At 43.4% G+C, this 19,124-nt stretch overlaps 1 pseudogene; it reads right to left on the bottom strand.

The window, feature by feature from the left end:
- Positions 1–1,367: 1,367 nt before the first annotated feature.
- LOC111555160 lies at positions 1,368–4,743 on the bottom strand (annotated as a pseudogene).
- Positions 4,744–19,124: the final 14,381 nt, after the last annotated feature.

The raw sequence follows: 19,124 nt of genomic DNA, 5'->3' as shown, positions 1-19,124 counted from the left end.
CCCTGAAAAGCCAGGGGTGGGTACTAACAATTAAGATCATTTGGTTTCTAAAAGTCCATCCTCTCTGGGAAAGCAGGGTCATACAGTGGGTGGCATCCTGCAGATTCTAGTCCACATTTGGGAAAGGTATATACCTCTTGCACTTTCAGTTTAAGGTACAAGTCAAAAAGTAATTGCTTTAAAAAAAAGAAAGCGCTAGCAATTCACAGCCTATTCCTGCCGCTGAACAGAAGTTGTGATGCCTTGATTTACTCCCTAGCAGCTATGTATTCTTGAGCAAGTCATAACCTTACTGTGCCTCAGTTTCTGGATCTGCAAAGAGTGTTGCCTGCATAAATGTTTGTTTCGGAACTTAGTAAAATGACATACCACTCTCTCTGCTCTGAGAGGACCATCAGCCAGCTGCAGCTCATCTCACTCAGGCCGGGCCTGACTAGAGCCCCTTCTTCCTCCAAGAGAAAGCAAGGAAAAGCAGCAAGCAAGCAGACATACCAGGTCAACGGGAGTGATCTATCATTGGCAACGAGGCCTCAAACAAACTGAAAAGGCTCTGGCTCCAGCACCCTATCCCCAAATGCCACAAGCCATACACAGAAGCCATGCAAGAGTGACTATCACACATACACACACATACAGGCACAGAGTACCACCAAGCAAAAAGGGGATAATACTGCAGAGAGGAACCCAAAGTGCAGCTTGAGGAACACAGGGAGTCATCCCAAGACCCTTACTTAGCTGCCATGGAAACAGCAAACACTATAAGCTTTGCTTCATTCGGTCTTCCAAAATGAAAACATTAATAGGGAAGACTCACTAACACTTGTGGCAAACACTGTTAGCAAGGATGCAATCTGTCTCTTGGGCTGCAGGACTCTGTCTGCTTCAGCTGAACTCTCAGAAACTACAGATGAGAGCAATACATGCATACTCTCACACATGTATGCATATCTGTATGCACACGGATGTATTTAAACGAAGGTGCATACACTGTGCTAAAACACAAACAACAGAAATCAAAGGTCATATGTAAAAAGGCTAAATATTACATAACACAGGCCTAGAACCAGCTTTTGGTCGGCAGCTGGGGAAAGGGGTGGTATCATCTAAAGACTATGTACACAATTTGTGGTGGGCAGGGAAAGCATCAGTGTAAACAACTCAGACTCACTTCACAATACTAGCCCACAGCAAAGTGTGATATAGCTCATGTACAAAAATAGACTCCCTCCTTTCTTCTGTACAAACCCGAGAACCGTGAGTTTGTCTTGCTGACAGGGCACGGCACCAGGCTGCTGCTAAACCTTCCAGCCCCAGGAACTCACCCGCTACCCTCCCCTTACCCTCCCTTTCAGGCCCCTTTCCCACCCAACACCTACAGCCTGAGGCCTGCCCGACCGCCTAGCCTCACACAACTAACTGCAGTGACTAACTGCACGGCTTCCTGCAAGCAAGGTCCTTCTGTATTTGTCCCTTTCTCTGACCCCAAGATACAAGAAAACATTTCTGTAAATGTTTGGCACCTAAGAAACATGATGGTTGTGGATAATGCCACAAGTACACAGGGAGACCCAGTAACAAGACATGCAGGGTGAGGGCAAGGGGCACTGAGCTGCCCGAGCATTTCAAAACCAGGACTGTGGCTTCCCATACATTTAGCGGGGCAGGAGAAGGGATGTGCAGAACTGAAGACTTTGTCGGCTCCTCAGCAGCATGTACATTCAAACTGAAGATGCTTGAGAGCCTCACTATACCAAATCGTGAGTGAGTCTGGTCACTCCTCTAGCAGAGCTTGGTGCAGTGACAGATAGAAAAGCCGAGTTCCAATTGAGTCTGCTGCACCAAGAGTCCTTTTGAAGACGCTCAGCAAAGTAATTATTTTCTTTTGAGCAGATGCACAGCACATCCATGGGAAGGCCATGTAAAAGGATGTTCTCCAGCATAGTAAAATAATCCCAGTTCCACAATTATCTCAGTCTCCTCTGAGTTTCTTCCTGCTGGGGCCCTCACTGTACAGAAATAGCCAAGCAGCATCAGGGTCAGTCATCAATGGTGGGCAACCAGAAGGCCATGTTGGAACACATGCTGGCAAAAGTCATGAACTTCGGGTTGAATTGCAAACAGGTAATTGGGCCTGTTTACCATCCAACACAGCTACTTTTAAAATACCACTCTCTCCATTCCAGACATGGATCTTGCCATCCTCTGAGCCAATCGTCATAAACTGAGAGTCCGCAGTAAATGAAGCCTCCAGTGTGACAGCTTTGCTGTTGGCATAACCCCCAAACATGTGTATCACCACTCCTTTGAATGCACCAGTGAGACAAATGAAGCTGCAGCTGGTGGAAATGAGGATGAGCTTGCCATCGTTGTTGATTTTAAGTCCTGTCCACTCACAAGTTCGATCATACTGCATCTTAAAGGGAGCAAATGGCCCCTTATCAAAAGAACAAAGGTCATAAAGTTTGACCATTGCAGAGTTGATGCCAGCAGCAAAAATTAACCCTTCTGGATCAAAACAACAAACTGGCTTCCCTTTTATATGCATGAGGCCCTGGCAGTTAGGAGACCAGAGATCCCAGAGTCAAATGCTCTTATCAAGAGACACAGAAATGAAAGTGTCATCCACAGGTGACATAGACAAGAGCACTATCCTTTTATTATGTCCGATACAAGTAAAGTCAGATACTTTCTTTGTTGTCATGCAAGGACAAGTAACAAATAGTCTATTTTGTTAGAGCTGTAAACAACTGTGTTTGCCGCAGGAGTGTATCTGATGAGGCTACGCGGTATTTCTTACTGAAGAGGGTTTTGGTTTGCCCTCCTGGCAGTCACAGAGCACGAAGGAGTCGTCGTCGCTGCTCTAGGTGATCACCTCGCTGTTGGGGCTGAAATCAAAGCAGTTAATCTTGTCCGAGTTTTCGCAGAACACGTTGGCAACGCCGAAGCTCCGCAGCAGCACGCGGTCGGTCAGCTTCCTGGCGGCGGCTGGGGAAGGCGGCGGTGGCGCACGGCCAGGCGGCGGCGAGCGGGCGGGCTGCCGAAGGGCCAACCTGGGAGAGGCGGGCGCCGCGCCGGCGACTAGGGGGAAGTCGGTTAACAGTTGGGCCGCCTCCTCCTCTTCCTCCTGCTTGGATGACGGTCTTCCGCCTGGACTGTGGAGCCTCGCCGGCCGACCGTTAGTCCTCGCAGCCACCGCACGGGCAACCCTCTCATTGTGTCTGCCATCTTGGGGCGACAGGCAGAAGTCGAGCGGGTCCCAGTGTTTTTTTGTTTTTTTTTTTTTAAGTATTTTTTTTAGAGACAGGGTCTTGCTCTGTTGCCCAGGCTGGATTCAAACTCCTGGACTCCGGTGATCCCCCTGCCTCAGCCTCCCTAGTACCTGAGATTACAGGTACATGCCACCATGCCCAACTCTGTTAGTTTTTTCAAAATGACAAAGCAGGTTTTTGAAAATGATAGTTTTTAAATATTTTCATCCCCCTGCCTCACCCTCCCTAGTACCTGGGATTACAGGTACATGCTACCATACCCAGCTCTGTTATTTTTTTAAAATGACAGGCCGGGCGTGGTGGCTCACACCTGTAATCCCAACACTTTGGGAGGCCGAGGAAGGCGGATCACAAGGTCAGGAGTTCGAGACAACCTGGCCAACATGGTAAAACCCCGTCTCTACTAAAAATACAAAAATTAGCCAGGCTTGGTGGCAGACGCGTGTAATCCCAGCTACTCCAGAGGCTGAGACAGGAGAATCGCTTGAAATCGGAAGGCAGAGGTTGCAGTGAGCCAAGATCGGGCCACTGCATTCCAGCCTGAGCAACAAGAGCAAAACTCCGTCTCAAAAAAAAAGACAAAACACGTTTTTGAAAATGATAGTTTTAAAATATTTTCATTTAACAAATTAATACCTTTAACACATACATAATTTACAATGAATTTAGCCACATGAAATGTTGATATTCAATCTTTTTTTAATCTAGAAAATCAATAATGTCATGTAGTTCAACCTAATACAACCTCATTTTGAGATAAATGTTAGAAGTCTATATTTGAGACCCTGCCTTTAGTGACTATGAGGCCCTAGCTAAGTGCACTGCTGCCCATCCCAACTCTCCAAATACTGATTATAGCCTTAAGGCTGAGGGCATCCCACCGGTGTGTGTGAATGTTCAACCTCTAAACAAAAGGGGTCTAAGCCCTCTGACCAAGCAGTGGAGACTGGATACTGGGCTAAAAGAAAACTAAAATCTAGAATTCTAAATTCTAGACAAGCCTATAGTATATGTTAAGGACAAGGGGATGTCTGATACATCTTTGTAAGTTTTTCCAAGTACAAATGCTGGAGGCTTCTCTGTTCCTAAGTTCCCAAGAAGAAAATGCAGCAGTACCTGATGCCTAGTGGGCCTACAGAAATATTAACTAACTGGCTCATTTTCTCCTTCACTCAACTGATTTTCTCCTCACTCTCTACTGCTAAAGATGAGACAGGTTCTGTTTTACTCATTCTCCCCAACTTCAACAGTGAAAACAGTGTTAAACAACTCCAGGGTCTTTCCTTTCCCTTTTGCTCTGCTCTCAAACATACACCATCCTCCCTCCTTAATTTCCTTGTCCACTTGCTTCTCCAGCCTTCCCTTTCGCTACATCCTTTTTGCCTCTGCCTCCTCCTGTGCCTCTGGGGACCACTGGGTAGTCAATGAAGAAGCCATTGTGTTCCCCTACCGCCACATCGTATCCTAAGCTCATCTTCCCTGACCTTGAGAGGGCATGAGGTGCATCTTGGTGCTCTCAATAAACCAAAGTTGTTTTAATAAGCCCAGTGAGACTAAGATGTTTAAATTCTTCTTCTCACTCTCATCACCGCAATGTGAGATGGATCCAGATATGTTGCAACAGCATAGCCTTGGGCCAGCAGCTCTTGAGTTATAAAATGTTGCAGCAAACTCTCCTTGCATAGCATTGTTATCACCCAAGAACTTCCTTTTTTCCTTCCCAGATACCATGTTTATACAATCCATCCAAGCAGGAGCTTAGCAGTGGCACATGAGTCCACTGAACCTAATGCTTTCCTAATTGCACAATTAAGAGGTGGCAGACATTTGAATTGGCAGCTGGACTGCAGTAGGTGGAAATAAGAATGTTGTGTTCCTTTGCATGTGAAGTCATGTATAGTTTTTCCAGCATATGATGAAGTTGCAATAAGAAGGAAAATCTGGACTTTAGCTTTTTGGTTTTCCTTTGGATATAAATTTTAGAGAATCTCTCCATGCTGTAAAACCTTGTAGCACTTCATATCTGTCGTGGAGCATCATTCCCTTTATCCTGCCTCTCAGTGTCATGATTTGTATGCCTGTCTTACCTTTGAGCAGCTGTCAGGTCTTACCAGTTTTCACATTCCACCCTCATCCCTTTATCCACCCAATGTCTAGCATAAGTCCTTTGAATGCACAGAGTTAGCATTCAGTGACTATTTATTGAACTATTAAAGTTGCTTTGCTTTGGAGCTGTTTTTATCTAACCCTTCCACTGGTCCATTTTATTTAGAAGGACTTAGGATTAAATATATTAGAAAGATGGCTGTAAGGGATTCAAATTGTCAGGTCTCAATGGTTGCATTTTCTTCGGGAAACTCTTAATACCAAGGAGTGGTCCCCAGTGACCACATCGGTGTTCTGAGACTCTACCTTGTCTCCCAAACACATCCTACCATAGCTGATTGATTCGGGGGATATACGTAACAGGATGGGTCCCTTGTCACTTCCAGATATTTAAAACCTTAAGGGAGTGGGCTTGAGCTGAGTTCTAGTAAAGACTTGGATCCTGAGGGAAGATTCAAAGGCTTATCACTAGAGCTGCCCTTGTTCCCACTTCACCTGAGATCTGGTCTTTCTGCTCCTCCTTAAATCCTTTGAGCTGCCCCAGCATCCTTCTGGAAAATCCCTTTTGTTCTCAAGTTGACTAAGATCTGTTTCTGTTGCACACCCTCAGTTGACCTAAGCCAATAGAATGATTGGAAGGGGCACAAAGAAAGCCTGCTGGGCTTCGAGCCTGATGCCACCTTCAACTTGCTGTGTGATATAGTATAAGTCACAAACCAATCTGAACCTCACACTCTCATTTTTAAGTCTATATTATCACCAGAGATTCAAGACAATGCCAGCAAGAATATACTGAAAGATGGATAGAATTGTAAGATGCAGACGTGGCAGAGAAAGTTTATTGTGGGAACAAGGAACGGCACAGGAAAAGACATGGGCATAGGAAAGCAGGGGCCTGTTTGGGAAGCAGAAGGAGCCCCTCTGGAGCATAGGGTTTCTTGTTTTAAAACGTAGTTAATTGTTTTATTATTATTGTTTAGGTATAGCAAGGCCAGCAGACTAGATGACTGCTATCAAAAAGATAGTTATACTCACAGATGCCAAGAAGCAGACATGCCACACCACAGGGGCCCACTCAGGGAAGCACCAGAGTCCATCAGGAGGCAGAAGGAAACGAGAAAACATGAGCAAGAGCCTTTATGGTGGTTTCCAAGGAAAAGAATGGGCAAGGCAGATTAAGCAGATTAAGGATTGACTAATTTGAATAATTGCAGCTAGTTCAGGGGCATAGGGACTACTCCTAGTTGTCTGATAACTGGCCCTGGAGTGATTAGGGCAGCGGATTATAGTCCTAAGTATGACAGCCTAATAGAGAAGGTATTTGCAGGTGTGGGCTCTGGATTGGGTGGTTTGCCTTTGAAAGGTATGCTCAAGGGCAAGTTGTTTACGGTCTCTAGGAATTGGCTAGCCCTGGAAGGGGCAGCAACTCCAGGGTCTGCAAGGCCCCAGATGTCAAAGCATTAAAATACAAAAAATAAATAATATGGTTAATACATCCCTGTAGCAGGACGAGAAGGAGGAAATGGAAGCTGAGTCTAGATCATAAGGGACCACAGATGTTAAACTAAGGAGTTTGGTTTTCATTCTGCAAATAATGTTCTGCACACCCTGAAGGATTCTGAGCAGAGGAATAACATAACAACTGCAAATTAGGAATACTACTCTGGTGTCTTTGGACAGGATGGGGTAGCTTTAAGGGCCAGATCAACAGATACTGGATGTGGGGTTGAGGGAAAGATAGGAATAAAAACCAACTTTAATATTTCAAACGTTTGTAACTGTAGGACAGTGCTACTATTAACAGATGCATGTGTGTGAGAAGACATCTTTAACAGGAAACTTAAGAGGTAAGTGGGCAGAAATGATGAGTTGTGCTTCAGAGATGTTGATGCGACCATGTCCAACAGGAGTTCTCGTATAGTGTTGCTTCTGTGATTATCTGGCATTGTATGTGTCTCGACTCCCCAAACTGTCAGAAGAACCTCAAAGGACTTGTATCTTATTGTCTTTGTCCCTCCCTCATATCTAGTGCAGTGCCTCATTCCTCTGGTCCTTGTCAAGTTCCTTCACAAGGCTAGCACAGGCTATTTCTCAGGGGGCGCATCTACCAGAATTTGTCCATATGAAAGAGGAACCACTCTGGGCATTCTGACTGCCAGGCTGGGGTCTAAAGATGTCATGAGTTTACACACTCAGGACATGGATGAGACTTAACTCTAGTAAACCATGGTTTCCTCATACTAAATAAAACCCTTTCTGAATGTTCTCTAAGATCTTTTCCAGTGCTAAAATTCTGTAAATAATTTCTGAGATTTTGTAATGCTAGAAAGGTGCCTAGAGCTACCTAGCAGATCAAGGAAATTGACTACCCTTGTTTTGTCAATATCAAGTTTAGGCAACCTCTTTCATGTTGACTCTTACTAAACCTTGTTGACCTAAGAAACAATTAATTCTAACGGTATTAAAGTCTCTCTATTCTTTCCCCATCCTCTTAACCTTGTTCTTTCCTTATGTCCAACACAAGGAACCCTCACCAAGTTGGCTTATCTATTGGGGCGAGTAGGTCCCAATTTATGCTTCAAACACAACAGGCAGATGTCAATCACTGAACCAATTCAGGACTTCTTTGGAGTATCCTAATTATACTACAAGAACGTGGATATGAGTGGGCCATAAATGGCAAAGAAACATGCATGCAAAATGTAAAGTGGTATGAAGAAGAAAACAGTCAGGAGAAGGAAGGAGGAAAGGAAGTCACAGTTACTAAGGGTCTTCCATACATGGCCCTCTACTAGATTTCCTGGGTCCTCTTGTTAACCACTCCCATAGTGCTTTGAACTTCAATTTTAACATCATCAGTGTTGTAAACACATTCAATATCTCTCTTCCTGTTAGAATGTATGCTCCATGGAGACAGAGACTATACAATGTCTGTCTTATTTACGTCTCTATTCTGGTTCCTCTCAGAGTTCCAGGCAAATGGTGGTGGCTGGGTATTACATGAATAATTGAATAAACACATTTAATCCTACAGTGCTGCAAAGTAATAATATAACAATATCAGAGTTTGCAGAAGTTGAGGCTCAGAGGGATATAGTGACTTGCCTGTGGTCACATGACTAGAAAGTTGAAAAATCAGAAGACTGAAAGTGGGTACCTGAAGCCACACTCCTTCGATTCCCCTGCAAGACCCTCATGAAAACTCTCCCATGCAGTGTCACAGTCACGTTCTATGTTTGTTCCTTGTAACAGAAATGGGCCACAGCTAACTTAAGCAAAACAGTTTAATGGATGATATCAGGGGTTCACAGAATGGAAGAACAGTTAAGAAACTGGGGCAGAGCTGAGATTTCAGGAGCAGGAGTAAGTAAAGGTTGAATGAGGTCCCTGGAATCAGGTCTTCTCCAACAGGTTTTTTCCATTCTTTCTCTTCACTCAGCTCAATTCAGAGTCCAGGAGAGAGAAATTAATTGGCTAAAGGAGGGCAGAATGGCTTATTGACAACCCTACCAAGACTGTATGTAATGGGGAAGAAGAAATTCCCCCCAAATAATACAAGTGATCTTACCAGAAAAAGGTGGGAGTGTGTGCTAGGCATCCAAAAACATAGCAGTGACCACTACAAACTGCTACATGGAGACTTCCAGCATCCTGAACCAGAAATAAGTCCCCCTGTCAAGTTGCTGCTTTCCCTGTCCACCTCTAGGAGGTGTTCATGGAGGATGGAGGGATAAATGGGGATCTATCACAGTGCCATCCTTGAATGCCAGCAGGGCTTCTCCTTAGAAGTTTCTAAAGTGTTGAAGAAAGTGAGAACTCACTTGTCTCCCATCCAACACCCACCCTCCCCCCAGCTGACCTGATGAGGCTGTTTTTTTGTTGTTGCTTCTGTTTTTGTTCACACCTTCCTGTGGGATCATTTCAAACCCCTATTTCCTGATGACCCAACATCCTTCTGCAATCAACTAGCCGGGGGTGAAGCCTGCCAAAACCTCAGGTAGCAGCTCTGTTGGGCACCGTTTTCAGCAACATCCTGTGTTCACAACTTTCCAGCTCAGCTCTAAATGCCAATTTTGATTTGTGAAAATTTCCATGGCCCCCTGCTAAGCTACTCTTCTCATATCCCAGTTCACAGGTACAGAGATGTTGGCCTCTCATGCTGGGCCCCAGCCACCACCCTGTCCTCTGTGCCATCATTACCTTATACCCGGCATTTTTTATCTTGGTAATACGCTCTGACTTCTGAAACTTCCCAACAACCCCTTTTGTGAGAGGGACATATCTAGGAACCCCTAGATATGGAACTCTTTTATAGTCACACGGTGTAATGGTGGCAGAACCAGTACTGGAAACCAAGGTTTTTGGCCATGGTCCCAGGCTTCTTCACTAATAAGGCCGCTTATTCAGTTCAGTGAGAGGCTTATAATTCTTCTACAATATACCCAGAGAACCACAATTCTTCAGTTACAACAAAGCTCTGAATTTTCTGTAGAAGTAATTGGTTTCAGAACTTTCCCTCACATCCCATACATTACTTCAATATACATTATTTTTATATTTTTAATTAATATTTTTTTCTTTTTTTCTTAGAGACAAGGTCTTGCTCTGTCACCCAGGCTGGAGTGCAGTGGCCCAATCATAGTTCACTGCAGCCTCAAACTCCTGTCTTCAACTGACCCTCCCACCTCAGCATCCCAAATAGCTGGAACTATATAGGTGCCACCATGCCTGGCTAATTTTTTATTTTTTCTAGAGTCAGGGTCTTGCTATGTGGCCCAAGCTGGTCTTCAATTCCTGGCCTCAAGCAATCCTCCTACCTACGTCTCCCAAAGTGCTGGGATTACAGACATGAGCTACTGCACCCAGCCAATATACATATTATTTTTAGTGGTACAACTACCTTGAGATTTACCATTAGCCTCATTCCAGAGGGAAAAACTGAGGCTTGAAGAGGGTAATTTGTCTCAAGTTCATATAGTTAGTAAGTAGTAGAACCAAGATTCAAACCTAGCATGCTGGCTCCAGAGCCCCTATGTTTTTTCATTGCACTTAAAATCATTACTATCTTGCATAGGTGTTTTCTGTCCTCCTATAACCACACACACACACACACACACACACACACACACACACACACCTCACCCTCTCCCCAAGGACCTATCTAGCAGTCTGTCATTTGTTTTAACAGCTTTCTTGAAGTATAGTTTACATACCATAAAATTTACCTATTATAAGGGTACAGTTTGATTTTAAGTAAATTTATCCACTTGTACAATAATCACAATTACAATAATAATTCAACTTTAGAATACTTCTATATTTTGCCTTTTCTAGAAATTTCACATAAACGAAATTATACAAAACATTTTTTATCTCTGACTTTTTCTACTTAACATGTTTTTGAAATTCATCCTATTGTTGCATGTATCCGCAGTTCATTCCTTTTTATTGCCAAGTAGTAATCCATTGTGTGAATATACCACACGTCCACAGCTAATGGACATTTGGATTATTTCCAGCTTGGGCTAGTATGTATAACATGGCTATGAACATTTGCATATAAGTCTTTGTGTGAATCTGTGCCTTCATTTCTCTTGGGTAGATACTTAGGAGTTTAATTGCTGGGTCATATAATAAATATATGTTTAACATTTTGAGAAACTTCCAAACAATTATCTAAATTAGCTGTACCATTCTATGGTTTCAATTTTGCCACAACCTTGCTGACACTTGATATTGTCAGTGGATATTAAGAGTTCATTATAGTTTTAATTTGAATTTCTCTAATGAGTAATGATGTTGAACATCGTTTTATATGCTTATTGACCATTCATATGTCTGCTTGGGTACAATATCTATTCAAATCTTGCTTATTAAAAAAAATCAGTTTGTCTTACTGAATTCTTTATATTTTCTGAATATAAATACCTTATCAGGTATATGATTTGCAAATTTTTTTTCAAGTCTGTGACTTGTCTTTCCATTTTCTCAATGGTATCTTCTGAAAAAACAAAAGTTTTAAATTTTGATAAAGTTGAATTTATTACTTTTTTTAAGAATCACGTTTTTGGTATCATGTCTAAGAAACTTTTGCCCTAATCCATGTTTCTCCTATGATTTCTTCTAGGAATTTTATAGTTTAATTCTTACATTTAAGCTGTGATTCATTTTTAGTTAATTTTTGCATATGGTTGTTGTGAGGTAAGAATGTAAGTTAATTTTTTTTTGCACAGGAATACCCATTGCTCCAGCATCATTTATTGATGACTATTGAATTTGACAACCTTGTCAAAAATCAATAGACCATAAATGTAAGAGTTTATTTCTGGAATCTACTCTGTTCTATTGATGTATATGCCTATCTTTAAGTCAATACCACACATTTTGATCACTGTAGCTTTATTTTTTAAATCCTCCAACTTTGCTCTTTTTCAAAGTTATTTGATTTCTCTAGGTCCTTTGGATTTTCATATAAATTTTAGTATCAGCTTATCAAGTCCTACAAAAAACAACCAATTTTGATATGGGTTGAGCTGAAACTATAGTTTAACTTGGGAACAACTGCTATCTTAACAACATTGAATCTTCCGATCCATGAACATTGTGTGTCTCTCCATTTGTTTAGATCTTTTTAAATTTTTCTCAGCAATGTTTTGAGGTTTTCAGTATATAGATCTTCCACTTCTTTTGTTAAAATTATTCCTAAGTATTTTATTCTTTTTATGCTATTATGAGTGGAATTGTTTTCTTAACTTCATTTTGGACTGTTTGTTATAGTGTATCCTGCAACTTAGTTTGCTTATTCATTCTAGTAGATTTTTATAGATTTCTTAAGCTTTTCTACATACAAAATCATGCCACCTGTAATAAGGACAGTTTTATTTCTTCCTGCTTCAGTCTGCATGTCTTTAATGTCTTTTCTTGCCCTTTTGCACTGGCTAGGATCTCCTGTATAAAGCTAAATAGAAATAGTGAGAGCAAACATTCTTGACTTTTTCTGCTCTGTCCTTTGCTCTGTTTTCAAAGGGAAGCCTGATGCCTCTTGCAGAGAAGGAGAAGGTAAAGCTTTTCTGCTTCCTTAGGGGGTCTCTTCAGTATCTCCTCCTGCTTTCTTGCCTAAAAGACTTATGAAACTCATAAGATACCATCTCTCTCTCTCTCTCAGAGGTCCCTCTGGAGCAGCCTCATCCTCAGCACCAGAGTTTTAGTATCTCGGAGGAGTAGCACTTGCTTTTTGGCCCCTTCCATGGGGATTCAGTGAGAAGGAATTAAACATTAACTAAAATGTTTGGAACTCCGATGAAAGATCTTCCCAAACCCCAAAAGGAGCTGAGAATGAGTCTCAGGAGAAAACCCTGACAACTGAGACCTTCCTAGGCACTGTGGGGTTCTGCAATTAGCCCCCATCTCTACACTCCAGCTGCCTGTGCTCTCTTTTCTCCCATGCTCTTCAGAGCACCTGCTACACTCCAAACAGGCTAATCCCTCTAAAACCCCATAAACCCACCTTGCTCATCTAACGGGCTTTGGCTATGCTGCCCCTTCCCTCCTGGAATGCCTTCCCACTTTCCTCTGCTTGTCCATATCCTGCCTGCCATTCAGCACCTAACTCCAGTTCTTCCTCTTCCACAAAGCTTTTCCTGATCATTCTGGCCCTAAGAGATATCTCTATAGCTGTACTCTGACTGCCACCCAGTTTAGCACATGATCACAGCGGGTTTGTACCATGTAATTAGTATAGGTTTTCCCTGGCTACTTGGATGTAAGAAACTTCGCATTTATTTGTTCTACATTATGATCTCTGGCTTGGCGCTAGCCACGAACACAATGAGAAATCTAGTATCAGCCACTAACAGGGACACCCCCTCCTTTCTGAGGTTCCTGCAGTGGCTGTTGGGGCTGGCCTTTCAGCACACTATTATCACTGACAGGTTATTCACTCTCTATGCCCCAAAGCCCATTAGGTAGGCAGTGCCGCTATGCTGAACCCAGTGCGACTTCTCAGCAAATCCTTGTTGACAAACTGACATAGGCTGTGCTGAGTTCCCCTCCTACTACCCTCCCAGGACCTGTTCTTTGTACCTCTCGGCACCGCGCAGTTTTCCAGTGCTCCTCGACTCCTCGCAGGGCCGGGCAGTAGCCACCCCGGATTTGCCTAGCCTTGCCATTCGTGATCATGGAAGTGGGCGGGGAGCGTGGTGAGCTGGTGTGGCTGCAGCGAGAGAACCCCGAGGCCCGGAGCGGAAGTCAGCACCCCCATGCCACGTCCCTGGCAGTCCCGGCCTTCCCCTTCCAGGGGCTGCCCTGAGGCCTCAGGCAACCTCATCCACGGCCCTGGAGCCCATCATGTCCCACGGTTCACGTTTTTCCGCCTGGAGACTGCATGCCTGTCTTTCCGCTTTGCCAGTTTCCTTCGCACGCGGAGGGCCCTGAATTACAGAAGTCACTTTTCTCCAGTCAGTTCAAGCCAGCCTGGCCGAGTCCTTCATTCTCCTTTGTCAACGAGGCAAAGACTCAGTTGTTCACCCAACTGTGTCTTGTGGGGGTGCAGCCCTTTCCCTGCCCTTCCCTTCTCTCTCAGAAGCCTCAAGTGTGCCTTTCCCCGACCCTGCTCTGAGCGCATGGAAACTCTGCTTCGGTGTCGAGTAGTTGGCCTCCCCTCGTTTCTGTCTTTCGCTTCAGCCCGCGTGGGGCCACTTTGGTATAGGTGGGAATGAAGCCGGGGAGGGAGGAGTAGGTCGGAACAGTTTGCAGCTGGCAGCTCGCTGATTGGGTGTTATTTTACTGCTGGGCCGAAATGACCGCGGTAGCGCTCCCGGGGAGGCCTCTATAGCTCCAGGCACGATGTGTCGTGGACCCATCGTGTGCTGGCCCCGTGCAGGAGGACAGGACGCGGTCTGGTCGCTGCCCTCGGCGCTCAACATCGGAGCTGTCAGAGGAGAGTGCCCTGTGAGTGCCTGACAAATGGAGGTATTTCTTTCCAGGATTTACAACCCGATGTATTTTCAGGGAGAACCTTCCTAGGTACCTCCACTTCCCAGTCCCTCAACTCAACAGCCTCCATCCATTTCCACGAATCTGCTGGATTCGCTCTTGCAAAACACGGCGTGGAATTGACTTTTAACTGGAAGCCTTTCTTTTCCAACCCCATCCACTGCAGTTCTTCTGTTTTCAGCACTCTGGGGTTCTGTTTGATATTTGTGTGTGTGTGTGTGTGTGTGTGTGTGTGTGTGTGTGTGTGTTTAGCTCGGGCTTTGAAAGAATCTGAAATCTTATCCTTTCATTTCAAATCCCCTAAAGCCAGAGAGTGCATCTTTCCCTGTCCCACACAGTGCCTAGTTCAGTTCTTGTCCCACAGTATATTAACCAACTGCCACAAAGCCTCATGTATGCCACACAACTAAACACCAGAACGTCTGAAGGAAAAACTCTAGAGTGGCCCTTTGGAGCAGGAAAAGCTGCTACACTCCCAATGCCCTCTGAGAACTGCCAGGTCCCATGATGCCTTCTCTTGTGTGTAGACTGATGTTTCCATTAAGGGTAACACAGTGATTTTTCTGTTTGTGTTCCCTTAATCAAAAAACAAAAAAACAAAGATTTGGTGGGAAAGGCAGATGGACGTTCTTGAAGGGGGCTACTTCAGAGCAGGTCTTTCTGAGCCCCCTTGAGGCACACTGTGTGTGTGTGTGTGTGTGTGTGTGTGTGTGTGTGTGTGTGTGTGTCTGGGACCCCAAAGTCAATCCAGATGATGCTTATATAGTTACATTTGAGAACCAGTGGTAGGTAGATCTTTGCTACTTTAGTCCTCAGGCAAACAGCATCAGTCTCACCTGGGCGATTTTAAGAAATGCAGAATCTCAGCACCCAGCCAGACCTACTGAATAGGAGTCTGCATTTTAACAAGATCTCTAGGTGATTGGTATATACATGAAAGTGTAAGAATCACTGCTTTATTAATGACTGCTCTGGGACACAAGCTTAAACTTGGGCAACCTGGACCTATGGTCACCCATCCTATCAGGGAGACAGATGATAGGTAGTGGGCTAGGGAGAGGGTGAGAGGAAATCTGAGCAGCCACAGATCTCAGGTCCTCTCCCTCCCAAACTGGGCCCTGATTTAGAAATATGATCTCAAGAGCCTATCTTTCTGTCCCCAGTTTTCACTGTAGACAACTTTCTAATAATTGAACTGTCTGTTCTGCCTGTTAGTTGCCTTTATTATCATAATCATTAGTGGTTGCTGGAAGTGGGGCAGGGTGTGTTTAGGCGAGCAGGAGGGAGTGTTAATGAGCTCATGGGTCTGATGTGATGAGGAGATTCCCGGTGCCTATCACAGCCCTGTGCTTTTATCGCATGCTCACCTACACACCCTCCACCCCTGAAGAGGTTTCCCCCGGCCCCCTGCCCAGTAACTTACTTACTATGAATATTCCGTTTCTATATCCTGTTTCTGCTTTTACTAGTTCTTGATATTTTGACTTTGCATCCTGTTCCAGACCCTTAGCCTGCTCCCTAGCCTCTAATCTGACTCTTCCATTAACTGTCAAACCTTCAACAGATAATTCTTTTAGCATCAGCTCTGCACACCAGTAAGTGCTGAAGATTCAAGGTGAACCCAAGACACAATCCCTGCCTCATGGGGTTTACAGCATTGTGTGGACATCCATTATTCACTTAGTCCTCACTGCACCAGGGACTGCACTAAATGCTTCACTTATATAATCTCACTTTTCTCAGTCATAACTGTCAGGTTGTCCCCATTTCATAGATGAAGCAGCCATGGCTCAAAGACGTAAATAATTTTCCCAGGGTTATAGCTAATTGGTGGCACAGGCAGGAGGATTTAAGCCTAAGTCTGATTGCCTCAAAAATGTCTGAAACCACTCTATAAAAGACTGTTCTTCATCACTGTATCTCCCATGCCCAGGACAGTGCCTGGTATGTATCACACAATCAACATTTGTGGAAGGAAGAAAGGATATTGTTTTGAACCATCTCTTGGGCTCCACCCTTCAACCACAGAGCCACCTCAAACCCAGCCCTGAGGTTTCTCAACACCTCTGGGCACCACATCTTCCTGCCTCACAGACCCCTCAGCCCCCACCCTACATCTGAGGCCCTCCCTAATTTATCCCTGCCTCTTAGGGGCAGCCAGCCAGACCAAGAAACCCTTCTTCATCTTGTCTTTGTATAATACATATAAAGTTTATCCAAGCTTTCTACCTAGAAAACACACACACACATCCTGAAGCTTTATAATTTACACACCAGTAATAAGAATGTTGAAGGAATTTGAGTAGATGGATGTGGCACAACCTCAGCTCTCCTGATGTTTTACAGACTGCCACACTATATACCAGCCGCCTCCCACAATGGCTGTGAGGTGAGAACACACCCTTCTTCCAAATTACTTCACACTGCCTCCTCAGCATAAATATAAGATTTTCCCTTTTCTATTCCTCTTAAGAGAAGAAGTATAATATAGGCCAGAGAAAAAATATAATATAGGCCACAGAGACTGACTTAAGTTTCTTGTGGTGCAGATGAGAATTTGATTATATTGTGGCATTTCTCTTTTCTGTAACCGGGTGGGCCACAGTGAAATAAAGTCCTAAAATGTATTAAAACTGTTTAGACCACCTAAATTAGAATCCTTCATTTGCTAGGCCTTTCAGAAAGCTTTCTCAGGACTTCAAAATATATGGTAGGGATTAACTCCATTTTATAGACCAGCAAACTGAGACAGAAGGTGAGTGAGGGAATTGGAATCATGCGAATGGTTATGGCAGGATGCAGGGCACAGAGACTTTGACACACTTTACTCTTTCCACTATACCACATACTGTCTCCTGAATTGAACATTTTGACCTTCTTTATTATAAAATGACTCAAATAAAATACATCTATATGTTTTATTTCTCGCTTTTTTTTTTTTTTTTTTTTTTTTTTTGCCACTCTAGAACTGTAAGCATTTCTCAGACGTTCACAATGGGAAGTTTGAATGTTAAAGCTGGAGAGATTGTGGTTAATAGCTTGAATTTTAGAGTCAGGAAAACCTGTTTGTACTCAGGCAAGGTAACTGATATGGTTTGGATCTGTCCCCACCAAATCTCATGTGGTGATGTAATCCCCAGTGTTGGAAGTGGGGCCTGGTGGGAGGTGATTGGATCATGGGGGTGGTCCTTCATGAATGATTTAGCACCATCTCCTGGTGCTGTTCTCATGAAAGGGAGTGAGTTCTCACAAGTTCTGGTTGTTTACAAGCGTACAGCATCTCCCCGCTTCTTTCTCGCTCCTGCTCCCACCATGTAAGACAGGTCTGCTTCCCCTTTGCCTTCAGCCACGATTGTAAGTTACCTGAGGCCTCCCCAGAAGCCGAGCAGATGCCAGCATCATGCTTCCTGTACAGCCTGCAGAACCGTGAGCCAATTAAACATTTTTTCTTTATAAATTACCCAGTCTCAGATATTTCTTTACAGCAGTATTAGAATGGACTAACACAGTAATTAACCTCAGTTTTCTGACAGGTAGCTAGAAATTACTAATACATCCCCCAGTGGCACATGTTCCAAGGAATTAAATGAGATGATCTATGATAAGCACTTGGCAGAGTACCTGGCACATAGTAAGCACTAAATAAATGTTAGCTGTTGTAATTGTTACTAGAACTATTATGTGAATCCCTCAGTTTCTCTGAAGAAACCTCTTTGTTTTGTGTCCAGCAATACTTGACCTTTACGGCCTTTATCCAGGCAATTTTTGTCTATTTTTTTCTTGACCTATTTTCTGGCTATAGCTTCTAGTTTCACGATTGTAACCACATCCGTTTAGTCTTTACACTTATTTCAGACATGATACTTAAACAGATTTTAGTTGATTTTCTGAAGATAATATTAAGTTACGGAACAGACCCCGTACATGCTCTTAAAATCTGATAACTCAGTTCTAAAACGCACATGCCTCCAGAGAAGTTAAATCAGGTAGTGGAGGCCCAAGCCCAAGAATTCATATTCCTTTTGAAAAGAGAGTTTGCTTGCTTTAGCTTCTAAAGCAATAATTGCATCTAGGGCATCAAACGATTTGAGACATACTGCAATAAAGGGGTTTAGTGTATACAAATTCCATTACATCAAAACTGTGTTCATCCCTGGGATTTCGTTGAGTCTGAAAAAGGTATTCTCCAGAAACAGACCTGCTCCCATGTGACTACTCGAGAAAATTTAATTATAAAAGAGTCAAGATATTGATGCCAATTGACATTGGTTTTTCTTTGATGCAGAATGACAAATATGGCCATTTCGTAGTTCTCATTTGAGACACATCCCAACTTGGTCATTCAGTATATTTACAAATCTATCTCAAAACAAAACAGGTACTTTTTTATTCTTTTTTGGCCTCCTGGGATTATTTATTTATTCAACAAACATTTATGGAGCTCCTACTATGTGCTAGCCACTTGGCAACATGCTAGAGAGAAAGGTGAACAAAGTAATCCTTCCCCTATTCTAGTGAAGGGAGATGGCCAATAATCAAACAAACAAAATTCATAAAGAAGAAAAGTATCAGAGAGTGGGAAGCACTACACAGAGAATTAGAATAGGGAGATATAAACAGAGAGTAACTGGATGACTTCTTTATATCAAGCTATCAGAAAGGTTCTCTGAGGAAGCAACATTTAAGCAGAGACACGTTTAACATTTGAGCAGAAGAGGCTTCCTGGAAGAGGAAAAATTCTGGATCCAAAGTTCT

Source organism: Piliocolobus tephrosceles, chromosome 1, assembly GCF_002776525.5.
Source record: "Piliocolobus tephrosceles isolate RC106 chromosome 1, ASM277652v3, whole genome shotgun sequence".
NCBI lineage: Eukaryota > Metazoa > Chordata > Mammalia > Primates > Cercopithecidae > Piliocolobus > Piliocolobus tephrosceles.
The sequence above is the reverse complement of the archived record's forward strand: the minus strand, read 5'-3'. Positions and strand labels throughout refer to the sequence as shown.